Source organism: Apus apus, chromosome 2 (genome assembly GCF_020740795.1).
Source record: "Apus apus isolate bApuApu2 chromosome 2, bApuApu2.pri.cur, whole genome shotgun sequence".
In the NCBI taxonomy this organism is placed as follows: domain Eukaryota; kingdom Metazoa; phylum Chordata; class Aves; order Apodiformes; family Apodidae; genus Apus; species Apus apus.
This window is the reverse complement of record NC_067283.1, coordinates 98,471,575-98,498,892: the sequence shown is the minus strand read 5'-3', so window position 1 is coordinate 98,498,892 and position 27,318 is coordinate 98,471,575. Positions and strand designations below refer to the sequence as shown.

General features: G+C 37.0%; 1 long non-coding RNA gene across 1 annotated transcript in view; it reads left to right on the top strand.

Annotated features, from left to right (window-relative positions):
- The window catches only part of LOC127381788 (uncharacterized), a 69,477-nt gene continuing 42,159 nt past the window's right edge, over window positions 1–27,318 (top strand). The window contains exon 1 of the long non-coding RNA XR_007888796.1: window positions 1–83. This is a non-coding gene — a long non-coding RNA (uncharacterized LOC127381788). The remainder of the gene's footprint in view (window positions 84–27,318) is intronic.

The following is a 27,318-nucleotide window of genomic DNA, read 5'->3' as shown; positions in this document are numbered from 1 at the left end:
GGAGGTTCTTCAAACAGCCTATCTTGAGGTGCAAAGCTCCTTTTCACAGGACAGTGCTAAGAATGTGTGTGGGCAAGAACATGGTAAGTACACTTATAAGAAATACTTGTAGTTCTGCTAAATGCAAAGATAAAGCAGGATGGTTAGGAGGCCATCTGAAGGCCAGATAGTTTATGCTTTTAATATTCTGGTTGTCTTTTCCAGATTTAGGTTCTAATTGGAAAAACATGATGTTGAGCAGTGGGAATCTTTGGTCTCACTCTGTATCTGTGCTTACATTTTTACATGGGTGAGAAACTGTGAATCTTGAAATCCTGTCTAACAGTTCTTGTTTCTATATTTTGAGGTCAGCAGGAATTTGAAGGATGAGTATTCTTGATCATTGTGGAAAATGTTGCTTTTTTTAAGAAAACATTAAAAAGAACAGTAAATATTTTTGCATTTGCAAGGCAAAAGATTGCTCCCAGCTGGAGCATCTAACAGATTTTTCATTAAATTCTATTGTACTTTTTTTTAGTGTTAAAATTAATTAAAGATCTGCATCAGATTCATTCTAGCACTGAAAGCTTTGAAAAACATCATATCTGAGAGAGAGATTTGTATTTGAACCAACATAAAATCTGCATAATATAAATATTTCAGCATATAAGAAGAACAAGAGCAAATCTGAAATTATGTTTTCTCCTATACTTGCCAAAGCATTGATTCCGTGAGCATATTTAACTGTACAGAAAATGATAGAAAACTGTGTATAAGTTTGTAGCAGAAGAAAATCTGACCTGCTTATATTCATAATTGATTGTAAGCATGCTGACATCTTTATTTCATGTCATATTGTAATTGTTATGTTGTAGGTTGGTTTGTTTGTTTCAAGTTGCAGAGGTGATGAAATAACTAGGAGGAAATGAAGAAAGAAATGATGGAAATGAGGAAAAAAAAAAATTGCCCTTCTGTTTTTGTATGCAAGTTAAAAAAAAAAAAAAGATAAGGAATACCAGCAGAGGAGCTGGAGACTCCTTTTTTGGGAGGGGTCAGGCACAGAATCTTTTGTGTGTGTGGCTGAGTTTGTTTGATCAACTACCCTTGTAGATAATGTCTAAGCTTCATAATTAGTTGCCTGCATACGTATTTCTTCTCTGAGGCGTTTGGCATTTTGTAGCTTGCTTCTACAGATTTTTCAGAGATTATGTTCTTAAAGACCTATCAGAAAACAGCATCCCTTTTTTTTTTTTTTTTTTTTTAATGTTTTTTTCCTTACTTTTCTCTTAATGATTACTTTGCTGTAGGAGGAAAATAGCATAGTCTAATTTTTCTGTCCTGGATAGTCTTGGAAAAGATCAAATACTCAGCTAATGAATGGATTAGTGCTGTTTTCATTGCTTTATGAGTCTCAGATATTTCCCAATGGAAATATATAAATAGATTTTTATAACGAACAAAGGGAAGATGTATTTTATTTCAGAAGTACTAATGCTGAAGGGCACGTCAAATACTTCAAGAGTTTTTTTTCTCTAGGAGAGAAACTGGAAACCACCAAGGATTTTGACCAAAGATTTTTTTTTAAATGGTGGGAAATAATTAAAGAAGTGCATAAAGAGTGATTTCCTAACTCTAAAAGGATATTAGAAGGATCTACAACACTGGGAGGTATAAGAAAATTTGAGGCCTCGTGTACATAGAACCATAAATGCTTTTGTATTATCTGTTTTCTTTCTAGGCTGCAACTGAAAATGTTACATATTCAGAACTAACCCTATTGGTAGTATTGCAGGAAGAAAAAATCAGGTATATTTTATATAGTAAAAGAAACATTTATTTTTTTTCTTTTAAATCTCAAATTCTAAATTGAGAGGGCAGATATCGTGAAAATGTAGCAATCGAGTGAAAATCTTGCCTTTCTCTAGGGATCTCTTGGGAACAGTTCTTTTGATAGGAGGTTAGTCGGTGTTCCATTTTAAACACAAATTGTTTTGGGGGTTGAGGCAATATAGAAAAAAAGGACGAACATGTTATCTTTCTCCTCTGTAGACCTTCTACAAGTTTCAAATTTTAGACTTAAAAACACACATACTTTAAATAATCACGATGCAATTGGCATGTAGCTTGGGTAGATGACAAGAACTAAAAATATATAATATATATATATGATATATTATTAAAATATCATTTATCCTTAGTAGTAAGTTAGTATATTATTATATCATCATATATCCTTAATAGTGTTACATGCTTTATTTTGGAACTCTTAGCACCTTCTGAGCCAACCTGGAGCTTTTCCATGCCTCACAAACCAATCCTACTTCAAATTTTTCAAATGTATTACTTCTTCCCTTAGGCACTCAGTAATATTAATACAGACAATATTTTATTGCTTCATATGCCACACAAGCCTCTTAAATGCAGTTATTTACAGGCATAGAGCATATAAGTTTCAAAATCAGAACAGAAAAAGGAGCTAATTTTCTTCACCTTGAAGGACTAGCGTGTCTTGTTTTTCTCTCAGCTTCCAAGAAAGGAAACAACAAACAGTGGGTCTCTGTGGTGTGACAGAGGGTTTAATGTAGTTATCAGCAGCTACTTATGCCTTCTCTTTTTAATAAATCAGATACAGCATTACCAGCTTCTATGTCTTGTCCCTTAGAGTTGGTTCAAGAGGAGAGAAACCATGGTGTTCCTTGCTCTTTTTGTGTGAAAAGATAGTTGTATGGTACAACTAAGAATCTGCTAGGAGGAGAGAGTGAAAAAAACCTAGTCCTGATAGGATCAAAATTTACCTAAACCTATCTTTAAGAAAAAAAACCAACAACCCCAAAAATATTAAGGTTTCAGCTTTTTCTCCATATTTTGTATGCACTTTTTAAATTTTTGATGCTAACTTCAGCTGAGTTGAGACTTACGTGACCTTGCACCAGTTGTTTAATTTCTCTGAGCCTCCATAAACTTGGCAGAAACACTGGACAAGAATATCACTGAATAAAACAGATTGAAAGGAAAAGAAATTTTACACAAAGCTCTATGCTTTGAGGTGAGTAATTTAAGGTGAAGGAGTGAAGCAAGCAATATCCTGGATGTAGATTCCAAAGCCATCACCTAACCTACCTATGAAGTTAATCTCCTAAAAGAAAAAAATCCCACAGAGCTGTTTTCTGAACGTATAATGTACCTGTCCATTTCTGTGCATGTATGGTTGTGCGTATGACTGCATGAGAAAGGACACCGAAGAACTTCAGTTTGAAGCAGCATTTAAGGCCTTGTGAATATAGCTGTGTACTACTCTCACACCATCACAAGCAACATGGTAACACAGATGAATGTTTACTTTGCATGGAAATGTCTGTAATCACAAGTGTGTATGAATAAATAGCTTGAAAGCAAAATATGGGACTGTAAAATAAAGTGCATTTCTGCATGACATGTATTAATGAAGACTTAGTTGGAACTAAGTAAAGAGACTTGTTTATTTTTTGTTTTGTTTTGTTCTAAGCTGCAAATGATCTCTCTTCTGTTAAGCAGACTCAGGGCAAGAGTTTTCATTTGGAAACTGAAGCTGGGTAGCTTACTACCAAATTTAAAGTTTTGGCTAAATGATATGAAGTGCACCTTGCTTAAAAGATGATTTCCAGAATTCTGGTAATGAGTGGAACGTGTGTTTTTTTTGTTTTGTTTTTTTTTTCTTCTTCTTTTTTCCATTATATAAATAAAATTATCATTCATTTGAGCCATAAATATAGAGAAGCAGACAAGCGGTTCCATGTGAACTTTCTGGCTAGAAAATCAGGAGTAATTAATATAATAACATTCTTACTAAAATCTATATTGGGTTAGCAATGCAATATAAACTTCCAAATATTGATGAAGCACTGCAGATTTCAGAGGCTGTTGTTAGTCAAGATTTTGGGGGCAGTTACACGTCTGTGGATGTTTATAGTTTCTCATCTGTATGTTCTGCTCAAGAGAGAGATTTGTTCAGCCATGGACATCAAACTGTAACGGAGACATTTTAAGGTAATGAATCAAGCCAAATGATTTTGCCAACCAAACAGAAGTGTTAATTTATCAGAGGATAAGAAAACCAAACCTACTTCTGTCTGTGAGGTATTTATTTTTAAATAACATTCCCAAGCTGGTAGGTATCAACTTATTTTAGGCAACTTGGATTTACTAAGAACTTTAAATATCCAATTACCCTTTTCTTCATATTCCTAGGCTTACTTGTCCCTTAGGTTCTGTCAACTCTAATTTCTCTTGAGTAGCTTGATAATTGTAGTGGTGATCTAGAGGTGAAAAGAAAGCAATAAATGATGCACTCATTTGTGTATTTAAAATATCAACATTATGTCTATAATTTCAGCTTTTCCTGGTTGCTGAAAAGAAAAATTTAGAAGTACCCTAAAGTAAAAAAAATTCTCAAATAATATTGTCCCTTACTAGAGGTATCGAAATTTAACATGATGCAGATGGTAATTGGGACTCTATGGTTTAGAAATAAGCAGGTTATTTTGTAGCTGAATTGATCACCACATCATGAATTTTGCTATTTTGGTTTTTTGTTATTCTTCGAAAGCAATATGGGGAGAATTCACCTTCTGCTTACTTTGAAACCAAAAGCATGTTGCATTCGGCGGCATCAGAATAGCACCAAGTATTTTTTCAAATTTCACAATACAGTCTGTTTTTATTATGTAATTTAGCAGCTGGAATAGCTTCTGTAGGAAAGGAAACAGTATCATATGGACAGGTATTTTAGCATATTATCAGATTGCTATTGGTCAGTGGATACCTGAAATCACTCTTTCAATTTTGAATCAAACTCTTCATGCAAAGCTACTGTCCTCCCAAAGTTGTCATTTATGTGGCTGTGAAGCACTCCATCTAGCTTTACGAGTGTACCAAGAGAAATTTTTGTTCAATGGCATGGCATTGCTTTATTTATTTGTATATTTATTTTATTAGACTTAACAAAGCACAATCAAAGTAGATGTCATCTCTGTCTTCTATTTCTTCAAGGCAAGTGCTGCCAGGATTGTGATTCTTTCAGTCTTAGAAGAAGTTAGAAGTGTGAAAATGTCCTCCATCTAGCACTGATGTGCATGTCAGTGGAACTGCTCTGTGAAGCTGAGTGGTAGTCAGCCAAATGCTGATTCCACATCTTAGGACATTAAAGATAACATATTTTAAAAGCAAAACCTTTCACCCAACCTTGGATGCTCTGTGGAAGAAGGTAAGGACATATTTAAAGTATGCTAACCATTAACAGTTGCTTCCTGAGAAGTCTGGTTTCTGCTACTGACACTTGTTTCTGGTGTAACTAATATCCCAGAGGTATCCCTGAAGCCCCAACAAGCTTCAGATGGGATTCTCCAGTGAAGCAAAGTTGTTGTTGTGGGAGATCCATCTCCTTCTCTTAACTCTGAAACCATATGTTGGCCAAAGCCTTGAGACTAGTCACTGTAAAAGTTTATTGTCAATGAATACAAATTTGTATTGTCAGCATTTCACTGTAGTAAGGAATTTATGTGATAATCACTTCAATTTTAGTAATACTGCTATAATTTTAACATTTTTTAAAAATTCTTTGCAAATAGTGTAGAAGCCAACAATGGTTTATGGTCAACAGTGAGTAAAAAAAGCAAATCAAGAATATCCATTTAAATATATTAAGGAAGATGGATGTATTTACTAGCATTGTGAGATTTTGCTGATATACTCTCAGTAGATTGCCATTTTTTATGCTTCCTTGTGAGAATGTGCCAGCGATACCTTCCCCATTTGACTTACTCACTTTGTGGCTTTTAAATGAGCAAAGTCAGGCATACTTGCTTCTACACATTAGCTGAGTCTTAGGTTTTCAGAAGGATTAATATGTAGTCTTTCAGCTTTCACGCCTTTGTTGCTGACCCAAGACTCATAAAGCAAGAGGGATTGATAGGTTCAGCATTTTCCTCATGTAACATGGAGAAATCATTTAGAAGAGTGATTTATAGTGTTGCAGTGAAACAGTTCATAAAGGATAATGTCTTTCTACTTAGAATTCACATGCTATTACATAGGAAAAGCTTTGCCATTTGAAGGAAAAGTCAGCTGCGGTATCATCAATTTATAGCAGGCTATTTGAATGTGAGATGGAGGGAAACACCCCATCAAACATTTCATTTCTGGGAATATTAGCTTCCCTGATAGTTAAACTTAATTACTCATGGAGGATGTCATTTGTCACTTAGCCATAGATTTGAGATTGTGGTGGAGGATAGTTGGAAAAGAAAATGAAGAGACACTTACCTATATAGCATTTCTGTATTTGTAGAAGAGGTAATTTATTCAAGAATGAGCCTTTACTTCTGTCTTTGACAAATTAAGATGATGCAAAATGGCAACATTGAGAAAGGCTTACCTAGTTTATTCCCACTTCAATATTCAGCAACAATAGTAAGATTAGAATATATTTTCTTGTTATCATCTGACCTGATACTTTTAAATACACATTAGAATGAAAGCAATTATAGCAGTACCCAGATTATTGAACCTATTCCCATCCCTCTTTGATGTTCCACATATTTTTTATTTTTTTTTTGCTGGTTCTCATTTAAATCTCAACTCAGTTCTTTGCTCTCAGTTTAAAACCAGCTGAACCAAATCCAAACCATCAGCTTGCCTGGTCATTGGTTTTGGGAGTTACTCTGCCTGTGGCTACTGCTCCTGCCCTGGTGACCGTGGGAAGCAAGCAAGCAAGTACCTGCTGACACACCAATAACAAAACCGGTGCCCTCTGGGAAAAAAAAGAATATATAGATATATATCTTAAAGATCACAAGCATATCTTTAATTAAAAAATTGCAGTGCTGTACCAGCACAGGCTGTGGAAAGAAGAGGAGTACTGCGCAGGAAGTCAGCTAAAGTGACAGCTAAGAGGAATTATTTTTTTTTTAATATTTAATGTGTAAGTTCGTCGTACACTGTGTACAGAAGTAGAATAACCAGGATAGAGGACACACCTAAAGTTTTGTGAAGGGTAATTGGGACCAGTCATTGCATTAGGTGGCTAAACAAGACAGGGCATTCCTTGCTAAGTTAAGTACACTGCAAAACCAGAATAAAACTTGTTTTATATCAAATCATAGAACCATAGAATCGTAGAATGGTTTGGGTTGGAAGGGGCTTTAAAGATCATCTAGTTCCAACTCTCTGCCTTGAGCAGGAACACCTTCCACTAGGCCAGGTTGCTCAAAACCCCATTCAACCTGCCCTTGGACACTTCCAGGGAGGAGGCATCCTCAGTCAGCTTCCTTGGTCAGCCTGTGTCAGTGTCTCACCACCCTCACAGTGAAAAAATTCTTTATAATGTCTAACCTAAATCTACCCTCTTTCAGTTTAAAGCCATTACCCCTTATTGTATCACTACATGCTCTTGTAAAAAGTCCCCAAATATAAGATTAAACCTGTCTCCTTTAGCCTTCTTCCCTTAACTACTAATTTCTCCGGGTGTTTGCAGTGCTAAATATGGGACTGTAATATTCTGTAATATTTACTGGCGTCATATGGAAAAGATTTGGCAAAGATGCAGCAAAACCTTCTGTTTATTCTGAAATTGCTTAAGGGAAAATGTAATGTGTGTTCCTAATGTGACAGTATACAAACACAAAAATCTGACAGAAACGAACAGAAATAAGTTAGGTTGATCCTATTCTTTACAGGAAAATAATACTATTAGAGCTTAATGGAGTATGCAAAAAAACTTAGTAAAGTGAAAAAGATTACAAAGTGGACTGTAATTTAGACAATTGTAAAGACTGTCTATAGTAGATTGAGCTAGATCCACAATGAAAGCAAGATTTCACTACCTATTAGCCAGTAGCTGGAGCATGTGCTGGTGGTGAAACGCAAATGAGTATATACCTATTTACCTGAGTAAGTAAATAAGAGCCATTTTGCCCTTATTGTCAAAGTATACCTGAATTTTAGTTTTCTGATTGTATCCTGTATGATGCATCCATAAAAATGTCAGCTGTGAGTTGCATCTCAGTTGAAGAACTAGCAAGTGAAAATGTAGTTTTGTGACAATTCGGGTGTTTCTCAGATGTCCACTCCTGTCAGTCAAATATATATAAAATCTACTGAATGCCTTTAAGACTATATGCAAGCGTTGTTTCTGTCCCCATACCTAGGATTTGATCTGTCTTTATTTTGTAGAGAGATTTTTCATTTTTTATGATTTTTAATCATTGGGATATGGATATCTGTCTCTCATATATTAAGTCACCATCCAATGACTAAACCCTAGAGAAACTGGTGTCTCTGATACATAAACTATTACTGAAATTAGAGTAATATATTTAGGTGTAAAGTCCTTTTACAATGAGGCATCTTCAGGTTTAACAGTTTATCTTCTGTTGGTGACATGAGAAGAACAGTGAATGCTTTTATGTGGTGGAAGGCCTGCAGTTATAGAAAACTGCATGCTTTATCTTTGTATTACTGACTGCTGTGGTATTCAGTGCTCTGCAAAGTGACTTACTGCTTTCAGTTACTTTCAGAGTTGCCTTGATACCTGAGATAGCTGGATCTTGGGATTACTCAGACTTCGTCTGTGCTACTAGGGTCATGTGATACCAGAGCCATGAATTTCCTTAAACATAATAAGACATGTGAAATTATCTACATGTGCAAGAAATTTCAGCATTGAGATCAAATGTAGAAGTTGATTTGGAATTAAAATGCTTAGGTAAAATGATGCTTAGTTAGGATCCCTGGGATTTGAGGGTCAGAGGAGATGTAGGCTCTGCTACTGGCATGCCTGTGAGCTTCAAAACCAAATCTCCTTTGAGAATAAATTGTAATTAACTCTCAGGTTTCTGAGTAATGAAGGATTTTGGTGCTCAGGAAAAAATCAGAGATAATATAAACCTATGTAAATGAAGTTTAGAAAAGACAAAGCCCATGCAGTCCACTGCCATGTATATAAAAGTTTACTACTTTCAGTCCTAAGCTGATTTGTAACCTGTAATCACTGAGAATGTCTGCTTCCAAAGATATAAACATGGGCTGAATTTCACTGTAACAGTGTGGCACTACTGGATGCTAAAAAACAACAACAAAAAAAAGCTGGAAGGGTGTCCAGATACCTGAAATTCCCTGTGGAGGACACATCAGAGGAAGCCCAAATAGGTAGTAATAGCCTGGTATCTTCTGAGTGAAAGAGAGAATCAATGAAGTTCCTGCTGAAATCATGTAGCCTTAAGATAAGAGATACTTAAGCATCTCATGATAAACCCTAGAGATAATAGTTTTCAGTCAATAGCAAGTTTCCTGGAATCTTCAGCAATTTGTAGGGAAAACTGGAATTTATTTTTGTAATTTAAATATATCTAAGGTACAAATACAGCTAACCTTTTTGTGTGAACTCACTTAAAGGTTTTTTTACTAAAACCGTCATCCTATCACTGTTATTTTCTTCCCCTGCAATTATATGGGGAAATATACAGCTCATAATGTGACATGCTTAACACCAAGTCAATAGAATTTCATGATAATGTGCCTAAGGGATATTGTCTTACTAGGATTTTTATATTTATATGGAGAGCTCAAATACAGCCTACCTTTTTTTAGCTTAACTTTTATGCTTTTTATGCTTATTAAAGGATTAGCATCTCTGAAAAATTAGCTCTTTTTCAACATTTGCCTTAAGAATTCAAGAATTACCTTACAAGAATTCTGGCTGTATTTTCAGGAATTCTCAATTTAACATGTATTTTTATCTAAAAAAAACACTGTGGCAGAGGGGAAGAAATTCAGAATATAGCATATTTTATGTCACTCTTCTCCAAATGAAATTTTTCCCCATCTCATTTTAAAACTTAGTTTGGTACTATTTTAAAAATAGGATGAATAGTACATTCACTGAAATGTTTAGAAAAGTATTCTTTTTTCAATCATCCTGAAATAATGAGGATGAATAGGTACTTTGGACTGATGTGAAATGAAATGTAGTAATCAATAATATTCATTACTGACAGTTAATCTTGGAAAAGTAACTGGTATTTTCAAAAAGCTTCTGACTAATCTCTTAGGTTATCAAGAACACCATTCAGTAATGTTGGTAACTTACCACCTGTTCTTTCAGTTTCTTTGGATGACTTCTCCAGTTTTACTCTTGTGAGTTTTGTTTTGAAGGCTGCTAACATAGGGGAATTATAACTGATGTAGCTATGTCTCTCATATTTACCATATGTTATAATGGATCTTTTATAAGTACTTCATTGCTGTATGCCACTTACAGGAACTACCTTGGATATAATGGTCTTCGTCTTATTTACTGTATGTATTAATTTAATGTTGTAGAGCTTACAAAGATGGTGTTATAGATAACCTAGCTATCTTTTAATATAAATATATATATATATTTATATATTATATTTTCTGTGGTTCTTCCACACTTTAAGTACTTGGAATTTAGAGCACAGCCTACCTAATTTCAGCTATTGGTTCTCTATTTTTCAAGGGCAAAAGAAAGTTTTAGAATCTCTTAGAATTCATAGGCTCATTTATGTACACAGTTCACTACTACACCCTTTCTCAGTCATGCTTTCATTTATAATGCAACGAAGTGAGTAATTGCCTATGAAAATGCAGTGATAGCGTAGCAACGGATATCTAATTTTGCAGGTTTCATGCCATTAAACTATGTGTAACTAAGCAGTGCAGGAGTTAGGGGTGGAGTAGAACCTGCACATACTCAGGAAAATGCATTTCCTTTTTCAAAGTGAAACTTTGGGTGGCTTCACTTGTACTATTGGTTAGAGGATCCGCCTAGTTGATGGGAGCACTGTCAGCCCTGTACTGTCAGGGGAAGAGCTGGGGTGTGGAGGAGGTTGATTGGGAGATTTGTCAATGCCTAGATCTAAATACACATAAAGAAGTGACACAGTATTTGAAAAATAAACAATAGTAACACTTTGCATTTTCCACCAAATATTGCAAAAGCCCTGCAAATACCATTAGACTTGTAATGTTCATTAATAAAAATAAATAGTATTTAATAAATGAAGAACATGCAGTGAAAGAAGTAATTCTATTTTCTTTTATTAATTCATTTTCTGAAGTTCTTAATAAGGTAATGATAGGGGGTTTTAGATAGGTTAAAAGAATATGTGGCTCAAAAGAGGCTTGGTTAATGTTACATAGGAAGTCTGCTGTAAAACAGGGAACAGAACCCAGATTTCCTGTTTTGTGGGTCTGTCGTAATAAAACAATCCTCCCTCCTTCCTACAATGAATGATTTGGTCCTACAGCCCATCCAGCATTTAGTTGTTTTTGAGACAGAGTGTGTTGCAATGTACAAGTGTGACTCTGAAGTAAAATGTGAGACTTAACATGAATAAGGAACAGTTACACCTAGGCACCCTCTAGGTCCTCCTTAGGTGGCATCTGTCCAGAGTCTTGTAAGGACATTTTGTATAAAACATGGTTGCTTTCACTGTGTATACCACTAGGATGTGGGTTTCTCAGTTACTGATGTATCCCTTTTCCTGTGCTTAGTGCTGCTGCACCAGTGCTCACTCAGAATCCCACTGACATTAAGTGCTCCTAGCACACTTTTGGTCTGAGGCAACCACCCTTTCTGCTACCATGGCTGCATTAGACACTATACTTCAGAAGTGGATCTCAGCTGGGACATGATAATGGCTTGCAGAAAGCTTCGTTGCTTCAACTGTGGCTAGTTTTGTTGAATTAATAGTGTGGCTTCACATGAACAACTAGTGTGGGTCTTGTCATTCTTGGCTGATTCATTCCCTTCCATAGTTGGAGACTTGGCCTGCCCAGGAGCTCCTGCCCTGGGACAGCCTGCTGCTGTCAAGTGTAACAAACCATCAATGCGATTCTGTGCTCTCACAAGTCACAGGCAGTTAAAGAGCCATAATTTTTTACTTTAGACGTGTCATTCTGGTCTCAGAGGGATTGATGGAACAAAGTCCATCTGAGAGCTGCTTATGAGCCATGTCCTTTGGGGGTCAGTTCTAAGGCTGATTCTGTGTAATATGATCTTAATGACATGAATGATGAGACAGAGATGGGGCGTTAGCTGTGCTCTCAGCAGATCATAGTGGGCACGGCAGCTGTTCAGAAGGTTCTTGGTAGGCTGGAGAAATGGGCTTGGGCTTGCAGTTACTGCATGAAGTAGTCCTGCATGTGAGGACCCTGTGCACCAATACAGTTTGGGGCTGACTGGCTGGAATATACCTTTGGTGGAAAGGCTCTGGGAATTGTTGTGAACAACAAATTGACCATCAGCCAATCGTGTGTCTTCACACTGAAGAAGGCCAGTTGTGTCCTGGGCTGTATTAGCGTGACTGCAGCCAGCAAATCAAGGGATGTGGCTCTTTCCCCATGTCTTGTGAAATAAATTCTGTAGTACTGCATCCTATTTTGGGTTCACCCATGAGATGCTCAAGGGGCTGGAACACAAGATGTATGAGTAGAAGCTGCGAGCACTGGGCTTGAGCAAATCCAGCTTTAAGCTGAAAGGTTTGAGAAGAAAATGCTTGCGGGGAATCTCTTACTGCTATCTGGTGCTACCTAGTGGGAGACTGCAGAGAGATTCAATGAGACTCCTCTTGGAAATGCATGGTTAATAGATGAGAGGCACAAGTTGGTAGATGAGGAATTTATTCTAGATGTAAGAAGTTTATTTATTTTTAATCATAGCAGTGGTGAAACACTGTAAGAAGTTGCCCAAAGTGTCTGTGGAATCTCCATGTTTTTAAGAGATTGAAAACTCAGCTAGAGAAGAACATGAGCAACCTGCTTTAGGTGTATTTATTTTGAGTAGGGACTCAAATGAGATGAGTCCCAGAGATCCCTTCCAACCTGAATGATCCTGTGATTTCTCCCAGGTTTGTTTGATCCGATCTCATGAGTACTACTGTACGCTTACAAGCTTTGCAACAGGATGTTAGAAGCTGATTATCACTTATCCTGAAAGTTACTGGTTTGGACCTTAATAATGAGTGTTGTATAATTATGTTGAGCAATTATGACTATAGAGTACAGCTATGTTATCTCTAAGACTGCCATCCCCTCCTTGCTTGTTTTAAATTGCAGTCCATTAAAAAAATAAATTGAAAAAACAAATCATCAATTCTATTGTAGGACTGACTAATGGCAGATCACACCAGTCCCATTTGCTTTCCTCCTTCCCTGATGTAATTTGGACCATATCAGTCTTCATTAAAGGAGCTCCTATTTTTACAGTTATGACAACTTTCCTGCAAGGCTTCTCACACTGGTTTGATTCTGTCCTGTTGAACCGATAAAATTACCTCAGTGCCTGGAAACACATAATTCTTCTGTTTGCATCAGTGGCTTTTCTTCCTGTCTCCACCCATTCATGCTTTTTGCTGCTCTCTTCTATAAATGACTGGCTCTGTGGTACTTGGTCCAGGATTCTGGAACTTCCCAGCTTTATTTTTCATTCACTTTCAACATGCATAACACAGAATACATTTCAAATCTTACAGTTTAACGCTTGTACCTGCCATTTCCTAATGTGCTGATTATGGATCACATATATTCAAAAGAAATCATTACATATTTTTATTTCTTCATTGTTTCAAAAATATTTAATCTGTGTTATCACAGCAGGCACATCTCTGTCTTTATGAGACAGGAAGCAGGAAACATTAAACAAAAGAGAGGGACAAAAGTAGCATAGCAACTCCACTGAGGTAGCATTGCACTTAGCAGCAGAAACTGCAACAAGATAGACTGACAGGGTAAGTCATCCATCAAATAGCTGATAGGTTTGTGTCTTGAAGATCACCACATATCATCTGTAACCCAGCTCCCCAGGGCAGGAGAGGGATGTCTGTAATGACTGGTGAAGTATATTCACAGCTATCTGAATCCAAATAGAAAATCCATCTGTGAAAATATTTTCCAGCTGTGCTTGTGCAAGAGAGAATGAGAGACTGAAAACAACCAGTGGGAAAGTAAAGTCTTTTGAATGGTTTATTTTTTACTTCCATGTACTTGGCAAAATTCACATCTTATATTGACCTATATTTAATATTGTCACGGTAAAATAAAACCAGGCCGAGGTTTAGTTAGGTGTTCTTCAACTATTACTGTGACCTTGTCTAGGCTAGGAGAATGATGTTTTACAGTGTTTGTTAATACAAGTTAGCAAATAACATGTTGTGCAAAATTGTGCATTGATGTGTGAAAACATGCTAGCCTGGGAGTAGATAAACATAGGATTGGCTGGAATAAAATAGCACTAAAGCAAAGCCATACTTAATGTGGTGACACACTTTTTATGTACAACCAATATTTCCACTCAATAAGGGTAGAAAATGAAAGTAGAAAAACTTAAAATGTGGTCAGCATGGAAATGCAGCACTGTGTCAGAACCATGTATAGCATTAGGAGAAGGGTGTGTCCTTTCTTTGTTCTGTTATGCAAAACAGACAATACATTCAGTAATTCAATCTAATCAGACTTTCACAATCAAGTGCTGGCATGAACTATAGCAAATATTTCCTGAATCCCTAGCCAGCCACATTTATAGCAATTGGGGAAAAAATATGACATGTAACCCCTTCATTGCCTGCATTCCTTGCATAAGAAGCAGCAGTCCTATGGACTCTCTTTAGGCACTTCAATCTGATAGGCCATTGTGAATTCCCATGGGAGAAGAAAAATTAATGCTTTTATTTTTCCTTCTCTATTAAAGTTATTCTGCAGCCTCCCAGGAGCAACTCTGCTTGTGCAGGAACCAGAGTGCAGCCTGGTGAGGTCACCCCTAGGTCATTGAGGTGCCCTGTGAATGTTCCTTCTTACAGATTCTTGATCAAGGATCTTCCTCTGGGAGCCATAAGGATATTTATTGAGCACTTGCAGGTACCTGCCCTGTCTTATTATTATCTGCAAATCAGTCCTCTACATTAGAAATAAACTAAGGTTTTTAGCAAGTGCACTTAAAAATTACCTGAGGGTTCATGTGAGTTTTCTACAACTGTTAGAAATATTAGGCAAAATTGAAATATCACAGCTTTGCAAAACAGGCTGTTAAAATGTCATGTTATGAGCAGAGTCTAATTAACTAATGAACATAAACACATTACAGAAAGTTATAATAAAGAATGTTAATAAAATCTCAAAATATATATGCAAACTGCAAGATGGAACAGTATTGATTGATTCACTTTTTAAGTGACTAAAGATGATATACAAGAGCATAAAGAAATTGATGTTTCAGTGAATGACTGCCTTTATAGTATCTCTGCAAGAAATAATCAGAATAGCTAAACAGTCCCTATGCCAGAGCATTTAAACAGTAGAAGTCAATTTTTTTCGTGACAGTGACATGAGAAGATTCATTTAAAATACTGAATTCTGGATGCAGCTATGTATGCATTCAAACTTAAAGTGTATTCAGCTTCCTAGGAAGGTCTTGAATACCCTCAAACCACCCAGAGATGTAAATTTGCTGCAGTTCCCTAGTACTGCTTTTCTTTTCCTGAGAGATGCCTGGTCATAGCTGCTTCCCTCAATACTTTGATGATGGGAGCCAGTTAAAGGGGAGGAACAATATTCATGACCCTCTGCAATTAAAAAGATCTCAGGTTTCAGACATTAAATCTAAAAGTCTTGCAGCAAAATATGTGGGTGTGCAGCCTAGAGATTAACTGAAATAATTCTTGCCAGCTTCTGTTGAGTAAATTAAAGGAATAAATACATTTAATTAAATGAATACGTTAAAGGATATTAGCTGTTTACAGAAACTGTATTAAAAAAGGGAAGTTAAATTCATTATTACAAATACTTCTTTATTTTCTTGTCACTCTCTCAAAAAAACTAGCAAGAATAAGTGTCAATAAAAGACTTGGGATGATATTTCCAGTCCTTGGCTCTTGGGAAAAAATCTCCATTAACTTCAAAAGCATTTAATCAGAAAGCCACTTATGCCTTTTTATTCTCAATTGCGTTTTTTTTCCATTTTAAGTTACGAAAAGTTTTTGTGTACATGAGCATCTAATCTGTTTTCACCAGTTTAGCCAAGGTACCTAAACTCTGGGAGACTGCTGCTTGAATGCAACCTGAACTGGTGGCTGAGGACATTATTTCACACTTGAGAAAACTCTTTATATAACTGTGCCTTGCTGCCTCTGGCAATCTAGAGCCACAAGGAACAAAACTATTCACATACAGCAAGAAGCTTTTATTCACTTAAATGTCCAGATGTGGTGGTTTAATAACATACCTGGATTTGGGGTAAATTGGAGCAAGTTGGAGAAGGATGAAAGTTGCATTAGAATAGTTATAATTTAGGTGTATCCTGAAGCCGTCAGACAGTCAAAGGAAGAGTTCTTTGATTCAAAAATAAAAGAGCTCTTCTTACAAGACCATCATGTATGAACAGTAGTTCAAGCAAAGGAGGTTACCTTCAAGATGTAGTGGTTTTGCTGTGAAATTCTATGTGCTTGCAAGACCTGGCAGCTATTACCAGTACAGGTTTTCTCCCTGTTTCATTTTTCTTTCATTTCTGTTAAGATCTTTTACACAGACTTTCCCATCTTTAATTCTTTTTCACCCTTTATTTTGAAACTCTGTCTCTAAAATGTTCCTTAATTGTTTAATTAGGCTCATGTTAATAATTTCAAGCAAAAACTTCTCACAACATATCTTAATTTTCTTCTTCTGGCAGACAGTCAAGAATTGTGCTCCCCACTCATTAAGACTAAGTACTAAATCTGATCCTAATCAGAAGGATCTAAAAGTCCTTCTCAGACTGGGGCTACACAGACATCTTGAGTCCTTATTTACAGGAGAAAGAATTCAGTTTCAGAATGCGAAGGTGTCTGTGGTGTGTAGGTATGACTGGATAAACAGCCTATGTGTATGAGCCTAAAATGCAAGTACCCATACCACATTGCTCATTGCACCTTTTTACCTTTTTCGTTGTGCTGTTTTGTGTGTGTGTTTTTGTTTGTTTGTTTTTGTTTTGTTTTGAAATATCCTTCTCTTTTATTTCCTTGATTTCCTCAAGATGTCTTTCTGACATGTCCTTTTAAGAGAGTTATGGATAATTCAGGTGGGTTGGTGTGGCAGATCATGCATGCACCCTTGCCTTCCCTACTGCCAGTGCTGGGGATTGTTAAGCTCTCTGGAGATGGTTCAAAAAGAACCCCTAAAGGACCTTTGTTAAGTCAAACTGGGTGGCGCTAAGACCGATTTCTGGTCGTAACCCCTGCTGGGCTGGGGAACTACCAGCAGACTCAGTGGGACCTGGTTTTCCCGGGCAATCTGGGGATTGCCAGGGCGGGACCCTTTGACAAGGTCCCAAGCCAATGGGGTGTCTTGTCCCAAGTAGAATTAACGAATGAATGACCACAGGTCAGATCTGATTTAGTATATAAAAAGAGTTCCCTGCCAGGAAGCCGGTTGGGTTTTCCCTTGGAGTAGCAGGTCTGCCAGGAAGCCTATCCACTTACGTAGGGATGCCACCTAAGGAGACCTCTCAAAATGAATGAGTGACCTCATCTTTGGTGAGTGATGCATTTCTCCTAGATACATCGTTGAATGAGCCTTGTCCCTATTGGGCTATTCCAGATACCTAAGCGGAAGGCTTTCCCTTTTGTCTGAGTGAGCGTGCACATGTGGGATTATTATTATTCACATTAAGATTACCTGTGTTAAGACTAGTCTAGTTAAGACTTAGGAATTCATAAGTAGCTGGGGTGTACTGTATTAATATTCTCAACTGACATCCAAATCTGGTATTATTTTTTATTTATGAGAGTATTAAATAATGATGCTCAAAATAAATATTCATTCTTAGTCAGCTCCTGTGCGTTTTTGGGTGCCTCTGTCACAGTTAGATCTGGGTGATGCTGTGGTTCAGAAGTATTTTCAGTGATCTGGCTGCACCTGTGATAGCGTTTATTGTTTGACATCAAGCAGCTCATTTCTGGCCGTATTTTAGTTTACAAAGAAGAGAGTTAATAAGTCTTTCTCCCAAAAATTGCATTCATCCTGAGACAGTTGTAAAAACAGGCTAAAGTCAATATGTTTTTTTTTTTTGCTTAGCATGGCCTGAACTGTATGTGTTACCCACTGAGTAAAGAAAATTATCCTTGTTGCCGTGTGACTCTCATATCACTGTTACAGATATATTCAGACTAAAAGAAAGACTTACGTGCATTAATATAGAAGTGCGTCCTGGAAACTAAATAGTGTTTCTATTTAATTCAGTACAACTGTACAATAAATTATGTGTCTAGAAGAGAATAGTTCTGTTTTATTTTACTTTTGATCAAATTGCACAAATAGTATCACTTACGCTTCTATTTCATCCTACAAACAAAAAATTAAAGTACTAACAGAATATTGAATAAATTGAGACTTCCTTGTCTGAGATTGAACTGAGACGTAAGTGGGAAAAAGTGATAGACTAATGGAAGCAGCCTAAAGGAATGATGAATTCCATTCTTCTTTAGGAGGCTTGAATTACATATTGACACACAGAATTATGCTAAAGGGATCTGTTTGGAATCACATTTTTTATGGGATGAATTGAAAGAAATTATGGTTCTGATCATTCCTACTACATATAGAGAGCATGTTTTCTTTTTTCATTTTGCAGTTGTCCCCTATACCTTCTCAAGAGTGATATGGAAGTGCACAGGGCATAAATTTTATACATGAAAATGTACTGGAGTGAAAAATATGTGTGGATATACACAACTCCATTATTCTGTTGATGCTCAGTATGCAATTTCACTGTTCCTGATGCCAATGACACTGAAGAGATGCTAGTATTATTAGTGTTGACATTATCAGTACTACTCCACAAAGCATTGCAAAACCCTGTATACTTTCATTCTGTCCAGCATTCCCTTCTTCCCTCTTCCTCACCCCCAATTGTTGCTGGAGCAGCAGTGAGGAAGAGGGAGTTACATTGATTATTTAGGTATTGACCTAATTTTAGTACTAAAGAGCTTCTAAAACTAAAATTTCCAGGAAAAATAATACTCAGTTTTTCATTTCCCCCCCTATGAGTTTCTTCATTTGTATTCCTCCTCTATATATCCCACTCACCAACATCCTATAACTATCAGAACATCTTTTTCTTTCCTTTTTTCCTTCTTTCCTTTTTTCTTCTTTTCTTTTTTCTTCTTTCCTTTTTTCCTTCTTTCCTTTTTTCCTTCTGTCTTTTTTTCCTTCTCTCTTTTTTCCTTCTTTTTTCCTTCTTTTTTCCTTCTTTTTTTCCTTCTTTTTTTCCTTCTTTTTTCTTCTTTCTTTTTCCTTTTTTTACTTTTTTTTTACTCTTTTATTTTTTTCCTTTTTCCCTTCTGTCTTTCACGTCTTTCTTCTTTTTCCCCCTGTTCAGATAACTATGTAAATGTAAATCTGAATTTATGACAAACATTCTAAATGCATTATATTATACCAGCACTTTAGAAACTTCTGGGCTGTTATGTATATACCATCTTTGTTCTCCTAAATGTAAATGTATAGAATAATTAATAATTTTTCCTGATGCCTCCACTGACCAAATACCTCTGACATGTTGTCTTTTCGGATAAAGTTCTTCTCTGAAACGAAGTTTAAACACAGAAAACAGTAAGATAAAGACACTGGTATTAAGTAAAAAAGTTCTGTTGGTTTACTATCAGCATCCCCTAGCGGTGATATTTATTCTTTTCTTATCAGACTTGTCCAGGAGAAGTAATTTGATAGATGTGCATACATAGACTAGAAAATCAAGGAACTGGTGATGCTTTAAAAATGATACAGTGTGTGGAAAAAATAAAATAAAATGTACAGGTCTTGCCTGTTAAGTTTTCAAAATTATTTTAGAGGTGAAAAAGGTGAGGAAACTGACAAAACCCCCATTTCTTGAATCATTTATCTCATTTGCTTAAAGAATGTTGGTAGGGAAGTAAATGGTGAGAATTTTAAAACACTTTCTGCTTTGGTTCTCATACAGGAATCCCTTGCTATTATTATTTGTTTTCATGACATTGCAGCAGATAGTTAAATACAAAAGTGAGTTAAACGGAAAAATTTTGTTAAACTTTTTCAAAGGTCTATTGAAATTGTGTGGCCTTGTATTTACATTTAACTTAATGTAAACCTTAGTATAACTAAACTTCTTAGATAGTGATGTCCAAAACAATTGAGAAATTAATCTTAATATGTTGGACTGCTCTGGTGAGACCACACCTGGAGTACTGCATACAGTTCTGGAGCCCTAAACACATGAAGGACATAGAGCACTTGGAGCAAGTCCAGAAGAGGGCTAGAAAGATGATCTGAGGGTTGGAGCACCTCTGCTATGAAGACAGGCTGAGGGAGTTGGGGCTGTTCAGCCTGGAGAAGAGAAGACTCTGAGGAGACCTCATAGTGGTCTTCCAGTACCTGAAGGGGGCCTGCAGGAAAGTTGAGGAGGGACTTTTTACCAGGATGTGTAGTGATAGGACAAGAGGTAATGGTTTTAATCTGGAAGAGGGTAAATTTAGGTCAAACATTAGGCAGACATTCTTTAGTATAAGGGTGGTGAGACACAGGAACAGACTGCCCGGGGAGGTTTTGGATGCCCCCTCCCTAGAAATGTTCAAGGCCAGGTTGGAAAGGGCTTTGAACAACCTGGTCTAATGAAAAGTGTCCCTGCCCATGCAGGGGGGTTGGAAGTAGATGATCTTTAAGGTCCCTTCCAACCCAAACCATTCTATGATTTTGGACTGTTATGTTGCAGGTTTAAGCATGTACTGTCTGTTTTCAACACATTAATCAATTTTGACTAAAAATTAACTAGGTTCTGCCAAGAAGCCCAAGGATCAGTGAAAAAAAAAAAAAAAAAGAGTGGAATCGAACCTCCTGAGTCACTCAAGTCTTATTTTAAAGTATTTTTAAGTGTTGTCCAACAAATTAAGATTAATTTATCAATTGTTTTGGACATCACTGTCTAAGAAGTTCAGTTATGCTAAGGTTTACATTAAGTTAAATGTAAATACACAGCCACACAATTTCAGCTGCCCTGATGTGTTTATCCTAATGCTTCCTTTTTTACTATTTTCCGTTGTTTATCCATTCCCACACATCCTTGTCATTACCATTCAGGAATATGTATAGACATGCCCCATAGGCCAATTCTCCCCTTCATCCCTGTCTGTGTAGCTCTGGCTTCTGCAAGCTTACTGGCCACTTCTCTTTCATTGAATTTAACTGTGCAGTGAGTGAGGGGCCTCTGCAATGCTGCTTTCCATAGCCACTATCACCTTTGGAGTCTGCAGGGACTGTCAGTGAAGAGTGTACTTGTCTTAAACTTATGTGGGGAAGAAGAAGAACCATTTCCTACAGTACTTTTGGTCATTATATGAGAGTCCATCATAGGGTGGTGCTTTTTTTGGCCAGGGGTGTCTTGGTTCAGTGATCAGGGTGAACCAAAAAAGAACAGAATTGCTATTACTCTCCTCCACCCTCCCAGGGGAAGATAGAAAGGAAATTATGAAGAGAGACTTGCAGGTTGGAAGTTAAAACTGGAACAGGTTTAATAGAACAGTGAAGGGATTGTAACGTGTGATAAGGAACAAATATACAAACATATTTAAAACATATTCTCAATCATGGCTGATATAAAAAGTGGCCAACAGTCCCTAGTGGCAAAGCCAACTTGGGGAAGGGGTCCAAGGCTCTTCCCAGAACCTGACGGATTCAGATCCTGCAGAGCATGTGACGAGCTGATGACAAAGAGCAGGAGCCTCTCTCCAGGACCTCCAGATGCAGTGGAGCAGCAAGGAAGAAGGGGTGACTGGGTCCTGCAGGGTTTTATAGGGTATGGCAGGAAATGAGAGGGAATACTGACCCCTCCCTGTCCTGCCCCCTGGATCACTCGGGGTCCTAAACAGGCTCTCTCTAAGTCCTGATACTGATATCATAAAAATAGCCTGTGCCCCCTCAAACCATAACACAGGTTTGATTAATAATTCTTCTTCCTCAAAACAATTAATAGTTTATTATATCAGTGTTTGGTGTACTTTGCTTCCCAGAATAATTCACTGGGAAATTAGTGCAGTCTGGTTGCTCTTTGTAGTGGCTGTGGTGCAATGGTTGGTTTTACTCTTCTCTAAATACTCATTATGGTATTGATAAGCAGGGCATCAACGTAAGTGGTTGAACCATCCCTAGTATTTCAGGTGCTGTTTGAACTCCTTCATAGGCAATAAGGATCTCTTTCTCTTGAGAGATGAGATCAGATATTCTGGGCTGATGCACCCAAACTGTGTAATAAATTTGGGAACTGTTATCTCAGAGAGACTATTTCCCACAGCTAGTTTACCTTTTAATGGTGCAGACACTGGAGGTTTACATATTGGTCTTCATTTAGAGTAGCTGCAATAGTCCTCATCTTGCCAGAAAATGAAGGGGAATTATCAAGGTACTCAGGAATAGACAACTCTTGACAATGTGGCTTTGACATGTATTGCTAGGAAACAGTGGGCCAAGCTGGGAAAATCAGCACATGAAAACACTAAGACAGAAGGGCATCCCAAAATATGTCAGTTATCACTCTTGATTACTTTTGATTGCTGGTGGCTAAAATAAGCTCATTGCTGTGAGCAAGAAAAAAAATCTCTTCTAGACTGATGTCTGCTATATTTAAGAAGGCAGGCTACTGTAAGGGGTAAATCCAAATACTGTTGCATTCAGTATCTAACACCAATTTCTGTTTTGAATTGAAATTATCTGCAAGATGCTGAATTTTGTCTAGCAGTGTAGATTAAAAAAAATTTAAGAACTAAATTGCAAATAGCTGTTTCTCACTGAATGCTGTTCACATATGAATTAAACATCAGATACTTGGAAGAAGAATAAAAAATCTATCAAATGTAGGGCAGAAGAGATAAAATGTGAGCCTAAAGTGGAGAAAAGAAAAGAGAAGAGAAGAAAAGAGAAGAAAAGAAAAGAAAAGAAAAGAAAAGAGAAAAGGAGAGGGTTCTAGATTCCTTTTCCAAAACATCTGAATTTAGGAAAACAGAAGTTGTTATAAATTCAACTAATGATATGGTGAAAGAGTACATCTCACTTTGTAGCATTATCTGGTGTTTCAGTCTCTCCCATAGCCAAGTGACAGCTCGTGTTCTTGGCTGATCATTCACAGGCTGCCATGTAAAAGAAAAAAGGTCTTTATTACTCCTTATCATGAATACCTTCATTTTCCCATACTCTAGTGCTTAGTTGGACTACTTCATGCACTGTGGTGCGAAGAATAATTGTGGACATGCTAGAAAAGAACTGGAATTTTTATGTGGATTTTGTTTTGATGTGACTGCAGAGAGATACTCTCACCAGATTGACCTGTGCAAGTAACACCTCCATCTGGTTACCAATCAGGAAATAAAAGAAAGCCCAAGCGTTGATTTAGTTTAGATTGCTTTGATTTGAATCTATAATTACTTTATCTTGCTGAAATTACCATTTTGTTTATTTCATGCAAAATATTCCATACAAATCTAAGAATTTCATTTTGCTGCCTTCCTATCCTAGGCTTTGGTTTACTTCAGCATGATCTCAGATACAATACAGAGCTGTAAGAATACAGAGAATTAACACTCTTGCTTATATGACTGGCTAATGGCAAAGAAATTTTTAAAGCTTGTTCCCAGAAGAAACTTCCAAAAACCCATGCATACCCACCTTTGTCTCTTATTTTACCTATATATTTATCCCCAGAATTTCTGAGATTAACTCTAAAATGTTTGCTATATTAGCATATCAAGTTTGCTTTATAAATTATTTAAAATTGAGCCAGTTCTACATTAACAGCAATAGGTTATCCTTTCATTGCAACAGAACAAGATGGCTTATTAAAAATATCTGATTTTAAATCCATTGCAGTTCTATATATTGATGTCAAACATGTTATTACATTTCTTCCCCATTTCTCAACCAATTAAATCTTTTTCTTAACAAGGAAATGATTGTATAATTCAGTCACTTTTCTGCCTTCTAATTAAGTGAACCTCTCAAGGGTCTAATTTCCTGCAAAGCTAAAAATCCCATTCACATGAATACAGTGAAAGAAGGTCAACAGCAGGAACTGAGAACATTTTATACTTCATAACATGGACATCTCTGCATTTTCCTCTAATGTAGTTTAACTCTCTAGTAGATGTGAGATTTCAGCTGGCTTTCCCCTGTGTAAGGAATGATTCAGTCTGTATGTTTCAGCCAGAAAGATGAATTTTAACAGCCTTAAATGGAACATTAAAAAATGCATTCAACTAAAACTATTTGTTGAATAGCCAAATAACTCTGAAATAACCAGAGCTTCATTTGTCAACAAGTTTAGTTGCTTCTCTTGAACTCAAATAACATACATGGTGAAGTCATGGCTGCTGGCTATGAAGAATTTTCAAAAGAACCCTCCAGCACAAACTGGTCCTCTGCACCAGAACTAACTGGATTGCTTCAGAAATATGTTAGTTATAACTAGTGACAAAAACTTTAGGATTTGCAACTTGCAGTCGCAACTTTCATCTATAGAAAACTCTACAGACTCCACTCTATTCTCTTTTCCTGTACTGTGATGTCGTTTCAAAGGCAGAAGGTACCAGGGAGATTGTGACTAGTGCTAAACAGGGCTTGTGGAGGAGCCACGTAGTTCCCTGGTATTGCAAGGGCACTAAGCAGTCACTTTTATTCTAACCAAACTCTCAGTTTCTTCAAACCCAACTTCTGAACTTCATAAAACTTCTGCATAATTTTTTATCATGAAGTAAAAAAGCAATCAAGAGCAATCTTTTTCTTGGTAGCAGGATTTTTTCAACAGAAGAGCTTCTCTAGTAATGTGACGGACAGAGTCATGAACAAAGTATCTTTTATCAAGCAATGATTGTAGTGTGTTAAAATCTGTGTCAAATATCTCAAAATGATGCTGTTACTGCAGAAAAATAAAAATTAAGCACTCTACTTGGAAACACAGGAAATCAAGCTGGTAAACCAATAGGTGTTAGTTCTGTAATGAAAGAGCTTCAACCTTGAATTTTGAATTTAAATCAATGTAACCTTAACCTGCAGAAATAGAAAAGTGTGAAGAACAGGCATTATACCAACTTTGAAAGTAGGACAGGAACTAAATGTAGAATTCAGTATATGATGTTTCTTAAAAAAAATCGTGGTCATGCTGAGATGTGTGATTGACAGTGAAAAATACCTTTGGACTACTCAAAGATCAATTTTAATTGGAAGTTAGGTCAGATGTAGGAAAGTAACTTTTGGTAACCAAGATGTTATGCCTGAAACTAACTCAAAATAACGATCAAAATCACAGGACTCAAAGGCTCGAGGTGACCTTAAAAAATCTTTCTATTTTATCTGACTTCTCTTATGCAGGATTAACTATAGGTAACCCATTTCTGCTATGTCTAATCTGTTCCTTCATCTGTGATTTTTGTCTGTCATGCTGGCCAATACTCTCTCACTGTTGTTCCCTAACCTCTCCGTATTGATCTACTGTGTCTTGTCTTATATGCAGATGCTAGGCTCTGTGGGACAGGATTTAATTTTTTATACTACTTTTGCACTTTGTATGTTCCATGGAAAAGATGAATAGGTGATGCAGAAATATGAATTATAGAAATCCTGTTGCCTGCTTTTTGTAGTTCTGCTATGTAGCCAATGTACTGCCAAACTGATCTTAGTTCCATTGATTCAGTTACATTGCATAGGAGCATATGAACTTTCATAATAGTCTTGTCTGCACCTACTGTCACCGGTTGCAATTGAGCAAGGCACTTCACTACCAAGCCCCTGAGCATCTCCGTTTAACTCTGAGTTTGTCCCTGTTTCAGACGAGGGAGGGACCACAAAACATCAGGAGGACTGTTCCACCCCCAATTATGTAAGAGTTGATGATTGGCTGTTTTCTTTTAAAAATTTTTCATTTTTGTTCAGATAACTTTTACTCAATGAATTGTTACGCATTCCTTTTCTAGACAAAGAATTTGTGCCGGTGGTTGGAAGGGTCACTTCTCTGTTTTGTCTCATTTCTGCTCAAAGAAGTGGCACTGTGATCTGATCTTGTGGTTTCAAAGACATGAGGCTCTCTAATACCAGATCCTCAGATTCTTTCATGGCTTACTCAGTCCTTTGCTCTTTTGAGAAAAGTAATGGGTAATTTTCTGTGGTTTTATATTTCAGCTGTTACCTTAAAAACCCTATGCCTTAACCATTTGGACAGTACACCCCTTTTTCACTCCATCCTACTACTGCATGGCTTTCTGTATACAGGTTTTACAGTTATGTGTCAGCACTGGTCCAGCAATATCTGCTTCTCAAAACATACTGAAAAAAACTGGGGAGGGATGTATTACTAGGCATGTAGTAAGAGTACAAAGGGTAATGGATTAAAACTTGAACAGGGAAGATTCAGATTAGACATTAGGATGAAATCTTCACTATGAGGGTGGTGAGGCATTGGAATAGGTTGCCCAGGGAAGCTGTGGAAGCCCCATCCCTGGAGTATTCAAGTGCAAGTTGTATGGGGCTCTGAACAGCCTGATCTAGTGGGACGTGTCCTTGCCAATGGAGGGGGGTTGGATCTAGGTGATCTCTAAGGTAGCTTTCAACCCTAGCCATTCTATGATTCTATGAAAACACAGCCCCTCTTGAATGGAAAAATTTCGTAGCATGTTTGAGTAAGTGGGATAAATGAAAAACTACTAGTATATTAGTAGAAGCTTTAGAAGAAAGATGAGAAGAGACAGTGACTGACCTTAAAAGGATCCATTTTTTAAACAACGATTTATCAGGCAAAATGTCAGAGAAGATCAAAACAAAGAACTCTGGTTCTTCTGTGCAGGTTTTTTTAGACTTAAAGTCCAAGTTTATTCTGCCTGTCAGGAGAGCAGCTAATGAAGGACTTTCTGAGGACTTCTGCTGTGATCCTTGTGGTTATAAAAGGGAGTGAAAAATGAATATTCTTCTTGCTCCAGTAGTGATCTTCAGACATTCTTAAAATGCCTTCACTCAAACTGTTTTGCGGCCATTTCACATCCCACAAAGTGGGCACGGCTCCCCAGAGGTGGGGGCCCAAATTAAATTTCACATCCCACAAGGTGGGTACAGGGTTGCATCCCACAAAGTGAGAACAGGTAGAGTTCCCCAGAGGTGGGGGTCAACCCAGGGAAATTCAGATCCAATCCTCCTCTCTTAATTAATCTCTTTTAACAACCCAGTTGGCAAGATTAACCTCTGGAATTCTCTGTATGGTATTCTACGAGTAAGACCATTACTCCGGAGGCTTATACAAAATATTAC